The sequence below is a fragment of the Budorcas taxicolor genome, chromosome 2, assembly GCF_023091745.1.
Source record: "Budorcas taxicolor isolate Tak-1 chromosome 2, Takin1.1, whole genome shotgun sequence".
NCBI classification, from domain to species: domain Eukaryota; kingdom Metazoa; phylum Chordata; class Mammalia; order Artiodactyla; family Bovidae; genus Budorcas; species Budorcas taxicolor.
In genome coordinates, this window is record NC_068911.1 from 115,294,494 (window position 1) to 115,300,098 (window position 5,605).

General features: G+C 46.2%; 1 pseudogene; it reads right to left on the reverse strand.

The window, feature by feature from the left end:
* Window positions 1–3,586: 3,586 nt before the first annotated feature.
* LOC128043634 (aldo-keto reductase family 1 member B1-like) lies at window positions 3,587–4,499 on the reverse strand (annotated as a pseudogene).
* Between the last annotated feature and the right edge of the window lie 1,106 nt (window positions 4,500–5,605).

The window sequence follows — 5,605 nt, forward strand, 5'->3', positions numbered from 1 at the left end:
TAGTGGGGACCCTGTGGGAGTAACTCCGTTACAGAGGCCCCAGCCTCTAGCAACAGGTTGATGGCCTCCCTGCTGGACCACAACAGGGAGACAGCGGCTTAGCACAACACAACAACCCCACACCCGATTAGCAGGAACCCACGCAGCAGCCGCAGGAGCCAGGGCTGTGGGGGTGCGGCGAGGGGACTGTCTCCCTGCAGTGGAGGAAGGGCAGCAGAGAAGGTGAGCAAGATTAATCACATGGTTCAAAGTCGGCCACAGACTGGAATAGAAGACTGGCCTAAAACTGCTCCACTGAGTCCCCCACCTACATTGCCCAGAGAGTTCCGCTCTCCCTAAGCCCCCAAAGGGTGCTTTAGTAGCTGTTTCCCTATGAAGCCAAATGTGTATGCAGTATTTCCTGATAAAATGCAAAGGCTGTCTGAGGCACTCCAGCCCCTCATTTGGCTCTGAGGTGTAATTAATACATAAATTAAGCTCCTACAGACTCACAAATGCCCAGAAAATAAAAGAAAAATATAATTAGCTTGCCCGTATGACTCAATCTGTCAGCTCTGAGCTAACGCTACATAACAGATCCTGAGGGCTTCGATCCAGCGCTGCTCCTGCCCTGCTCTGGGGAGGTGGGGTTTTTATGGCAACTGTAGGGAGCCAGGGGCTCTGGGCATAGGCATCCCAGCCAGCAGAGGGCTATGGGTGCAGGCGCTGCAGGCTGGGAGCCAGGGCAACCAGGTAGCATCCAGGGACCTGCAGAGGTGGCCCCAGGATATGGCAAGGGGTGGAGAGGGCAGCCCCAGGGAACCAGTCTACGCATTTATCCAACTGTGTCCTTCTCTGGGCAGAACTTGCAGCAGGGGCGAGGGAAACAGAGAATTATACTGAATCTAAGATTCATCTGTCTCTTCCACCCTGTCATCTGTGTCCCATACCATCTACAAGAAGAGGAAGACTGGAAAGGGAAACAGAAGCGGGAGAGGAGAAAGGAGCCATGACCGCAGTAGAGTTGATTGTGTGCTGTCGAGGGCTTTCTCAGAGAGGGTGCCACTGGACAGTCAGCACTCTGGGGAAAGGACAGATAGGTTTTTCCCTTCCACACATTATTTATATTACAAAATCAATATGTGTTTGTTTAAAAACCATTTCAATAAGAGGATGAAGTAAAAAGTACCCCTAAACATTTCTCCCCCGTCTCTCAATCCCCGGGGGATTATATCATTAATAATTTATCCTGTTACTGTGTATTCTTTCTCAGTGCATTAATATGTGGAGCAATAATTACTGAAAGGGAGACGTTGCCGTGCGTGTGGTTTGGCACCTTATGCGCTAGTCACCGTTGTGCTTGTGCTCCATTGCTGAGTCGGATCTGACTCTTTGCGGCCCTGTGGACTGCAGACTGCCAGGCTTCTCTGCCCATGGAATTTTCTGGACACAAATACTGGAGTGGGTGGCCATTTCCTCCTCTAGCGGATCTTCCCAACCCAAGGGTCAAATCCTCATCTCTTGCATCGCCTGCACTGGCAGGTGAAGTCTTTGCACTAGCGCCATCTGGAAAGCCCTAATTCACAATCACCTGCACCATATTGTGTACACACAGTTCCATCTCACTGTTTTTAGTGAATGCATAGCTGCCAGCATATGAAACAATTTATATACTTTTTATTTATGTTTACCACTTCATTTATGTAGTCTTATTATGAATGGTTTTGGCTTATTTCTAAAAATGAACTTTTTGACTTATAGAAATAATGCTTGGACATATTTGGGGATGGTATTATTTTTCCTAAATATTTTTTTTCATAAATGCATTTTTTGTTTGAGGCAAAGAAAAGTCTAGCTGAAAGGATTACAGCTCTAAGCAATCAAGGCCCGGCTATTAGAGGCACTATTCTGCTTTTGTCAATTCAATTTCAGTTCAGTTCAGTCACTCAGTCATGTCCAACTCTTTGTGACTCCATGGACCACAGCACGCCAGGCCTCCCTGTCCATCACCAACTCCCAGAGTTCACTCAGACTCATGTCCATCACGTCAGTGATGCCATCCAGCCATCTCATCCTCTGTCATCCCCTTCTCCTCCTGCCTTCAATCTTTCCCAGCATCAGGGTCTTTTCAAATGAGTCAGCTCTTCACATCAGGTGGCCAAAAACTGAAGTTTCAGCTTCAACATCAACATTAGTCCTTCCAATGAATACTCAGGACTAACCTCCTTTAGGATTGACTGGTTGGATCTCTTTGCAGTCCAAGGGACTCTCAAGAATCTTCTCCAACACCACAGTTCAAAAGCATCAATTCTTCAGCACTCAGCTTTCTTTACAGTCCAACTCTCATATCCATACATGGCTACTGGAAAAACCATAGCCTTGATGAGACAGACCTTTGTTGGCAAAGTAATTTCTCTGCTTTTTAATATGCTGTCTAGGTTGGTCATAACTTTCCTTCCAAGGAGTAAGAGTCTTTTAATTTCATGGCTGTAATCACCATCTGCAGTGATTTTGGAGCCCAAAAAAATAAAGTCTGACACTGTATCCACTGTTTCTCCATCTATTTCCCATGAAGTGATGGGACCGAATGCTATGATCTTAGTTTTCTGAATGTTGAGCTTTAAGCCAACTTTTTCGCTCTCTTCTTTCACTTTCATCAAGAGGCTCTTTAGTTCTTTTTCGCCTTCTGCCATAAGGGTGGTGTCATCTGCATATCTGAGGTTATTGATATTTCTCCTGGCAATCTTGATTCAAGCTTGTGTTTCTTCCAGTCCAGTGTTTCTCATGATGTACTCTGCATAGAAGTTAAATAAGCAGGGTGACAATATACAGCCTTGACATACTCCTTTTCCTATTTGGAACCAGTCTATTGTTCCTGTCCAGTTCTAACTGTAGCTTCTTGACCTGCATACAGATTTCCCAAAAGGCAGGTCAGGTGATCTGGTATTCCTGTCCCTTTCAGAATTTTCCACAGTTTATTGTGATCCACACAGTCAAAAGCTTTGGCATAGTCAAGAAAGCAGAAATAGATGTTTTTCTGGAACTCTCTTGCTTTTTCCATGATCCAGCAGATGTTGGCAATTTGATCTCTGGTTCCTCTGCCTTTTCTAAAACCAGCTTGAACATCTGGAAATTCATGGTTCATGGATTGCCAAAGCCTGGCTTGGAGAATTTTGAGCATTACTTTGCTAGCATGTGAGATGAGTGCAAATTATGCAATAGTTTGAGCATTCTTTGACATTGGCTTTCTTTGGGATTGGAATGAAAACTGACCTTTTCCAGTCCTGTGGCCACTGCTGAGTTTTCCAAATTTGCTGGCATATTGAGTGCAATACTTTCACAGCACACACAATTCAAATACTCTTATCTAAATTAGTATTTGGGTTGCGTGTTCCCCAACTGGACAAGAAGGGCAAAAGAAAACTATAGAGACTTCCAGTCTACTGATTCTGCTCTTTGGACCCAACACCAAGCTGGCTGAGCCCTCGCTGGTTTGTCTGGAAGTCGCTGACCCACCACTGAGGGATACGGGCCAAATTACCCTACACACAAGAAGAGTGAGGTGGGAGACAGCAGGACACTTGGGCAAGGGCAGGTGCCCACAGCTTCAAAACTCCTCGTGAAAGGGATAATCCCTGTGGGAGGCACAGCTCACCATGGCACAGGCCCTCCAGTTCCTGTTGTAGCTGAGCAAGGTGGTAATATCCTCCTTGCTCAGTTCAAAGTCAAAGATCTAGAAGTTCTCAGCAATGCATTCAAGTGTCACCAACTTGGGGATCACGATCAAGTTCCTCTGCATGGGGAATCAGATCAGCACCTGGCAGTGGCTTTGATCCTGGGATCCTCCAGTATGGAAGGGTCTTCCAGCTTGGCCCAAGGGCCTGTCGGGAGAGCCTAGGGGACTGTAGGCAGTCACCACAATCCCTTTGGAGTTGCAAGACTGGATTAACTTCTCCTGAGTGAGGTATGGGTGGCACTTGATCTGGTTAACCGCCGGCTTGTATTTTAAGCCAAGTTTGTTTAAGATCTTCTCCACTTGGAGATGGTTAAAGTTGGAGACTCCAATAGCTTTCACCAGCCCTTCGTCCACCAGCTCTTCCATGGCTGTCCAGGTATCCAAGAAATCTTTCTCACTGGGAATCACGTTGCAGTCCTCATCCAATGGGAAGAGTCTCTCCCAGGCTTGAAGCCCATGGGCCAGTGGATGAGGCAGAAGTCCAGGTAGTCCCGCTTCAGCTTCTGGCAGGCACCTTTCACAAGTCCTTGTTGTGAAATATGCACCACAGCTTGCTGACAATGAAAAAGTCCTCACACTTCATGACCTTCTCCTGGAGCTTCACCTGGAGGGCCAACCTCACCTTGTTCTCGTTCTGGTACATGTGGGCACAGTCAATGTGATGGTACCCAAGATCAACCGCCACCTTCACAGCCTCCACCACTTTGCCTGGAAGGGACTTCCAGGTGCCCAACCCCAAGATGGGCATCTTTGTGCCAGTGTAGAGCACAATGTGGTTGGCCATGACTGCTGAGATCCACTGACTGGGATCAGAGGACCATCGTACATATTTTTTAATAATTTTATTTATTTTGCTGTTGTTGTCTAGGTGCTCAGTCATATCTGATTCTTTGCAACCCCATGGACTGCAGCACACCACGCTTCCATGTCCTTCACCATCTCCAGAGCTTGCTCAAACTCATGTCCATTGAATCAGTGATGCCATCCAACCATCTTGTCCTCTGTCATCTCTTCTCCTCCTGCCTTCAATCTTTCCTAACATCAGGGTCTTTTCTAATGAGTCAGTTATTTGAATCAGGTGTCCAAAGTGCTGGTGCTTCAGCTTCAAGATCAGTCTTTCCAATGAATATTCAGGGTTGATTTCCTTTAGGATTGACTAGTTTGATCTCCTTGCTCATTTTGTCTGCTCTGGATCTTGGAAGCTGTGCAGGCTTTTCTCTAGTTGCAGTGCACAGGCTTCTCTTGTTGTGGAACACCGGCTCTAGAATGCAGGCCCAATAGTTGTGGGACAGGCGCTTTGTTGCTCTGTAGCATGTGGGCTCTTCCTGCAACAGGGGTCAAACCCAGTTCCGGCACTGGGAGGTGGATTCTTTACTACTGAGCCACCAGGGAAGCCCCTTTCTTATATATTTTTAAAGACTTTAATTTTTAGAGCAGTTTTAGGTTCCCAGTAAAATTGAGAGAAAGGTACAGAGGTTTCTCATGTGCCCCTGCCCCACATGTACACAGCTTCCCCCATTAGCAACATCCTGCACCAGAGTTGTGTGCTTCTTACCAATGATGAACCTGCACTGACACATCATTATCATCCAAAGTCCATGGTTTACATGAAGATGCAGTCTTGGTATTGTACATCTTATGAGTTTGGACAAACAGATAATGCCTATTATCCACCATCAGAGTAAAGACAGAATATTTTCACTGCCCTAGAATTTCTCTGTGCTCAGCCTCTGTTTTTCTTATGCTTAAAGATAGAAATAAAACAAGAGCTAGGAAGATCAAGTGACTTGCCTGGGGGTTACACAACTGGAAAGTGACAAATCCTACCTTGGATTCATCTCTTCTGACTCCATATCCAGTTTTGTTTTGTTTTTCCTCGAGCCATGTGGA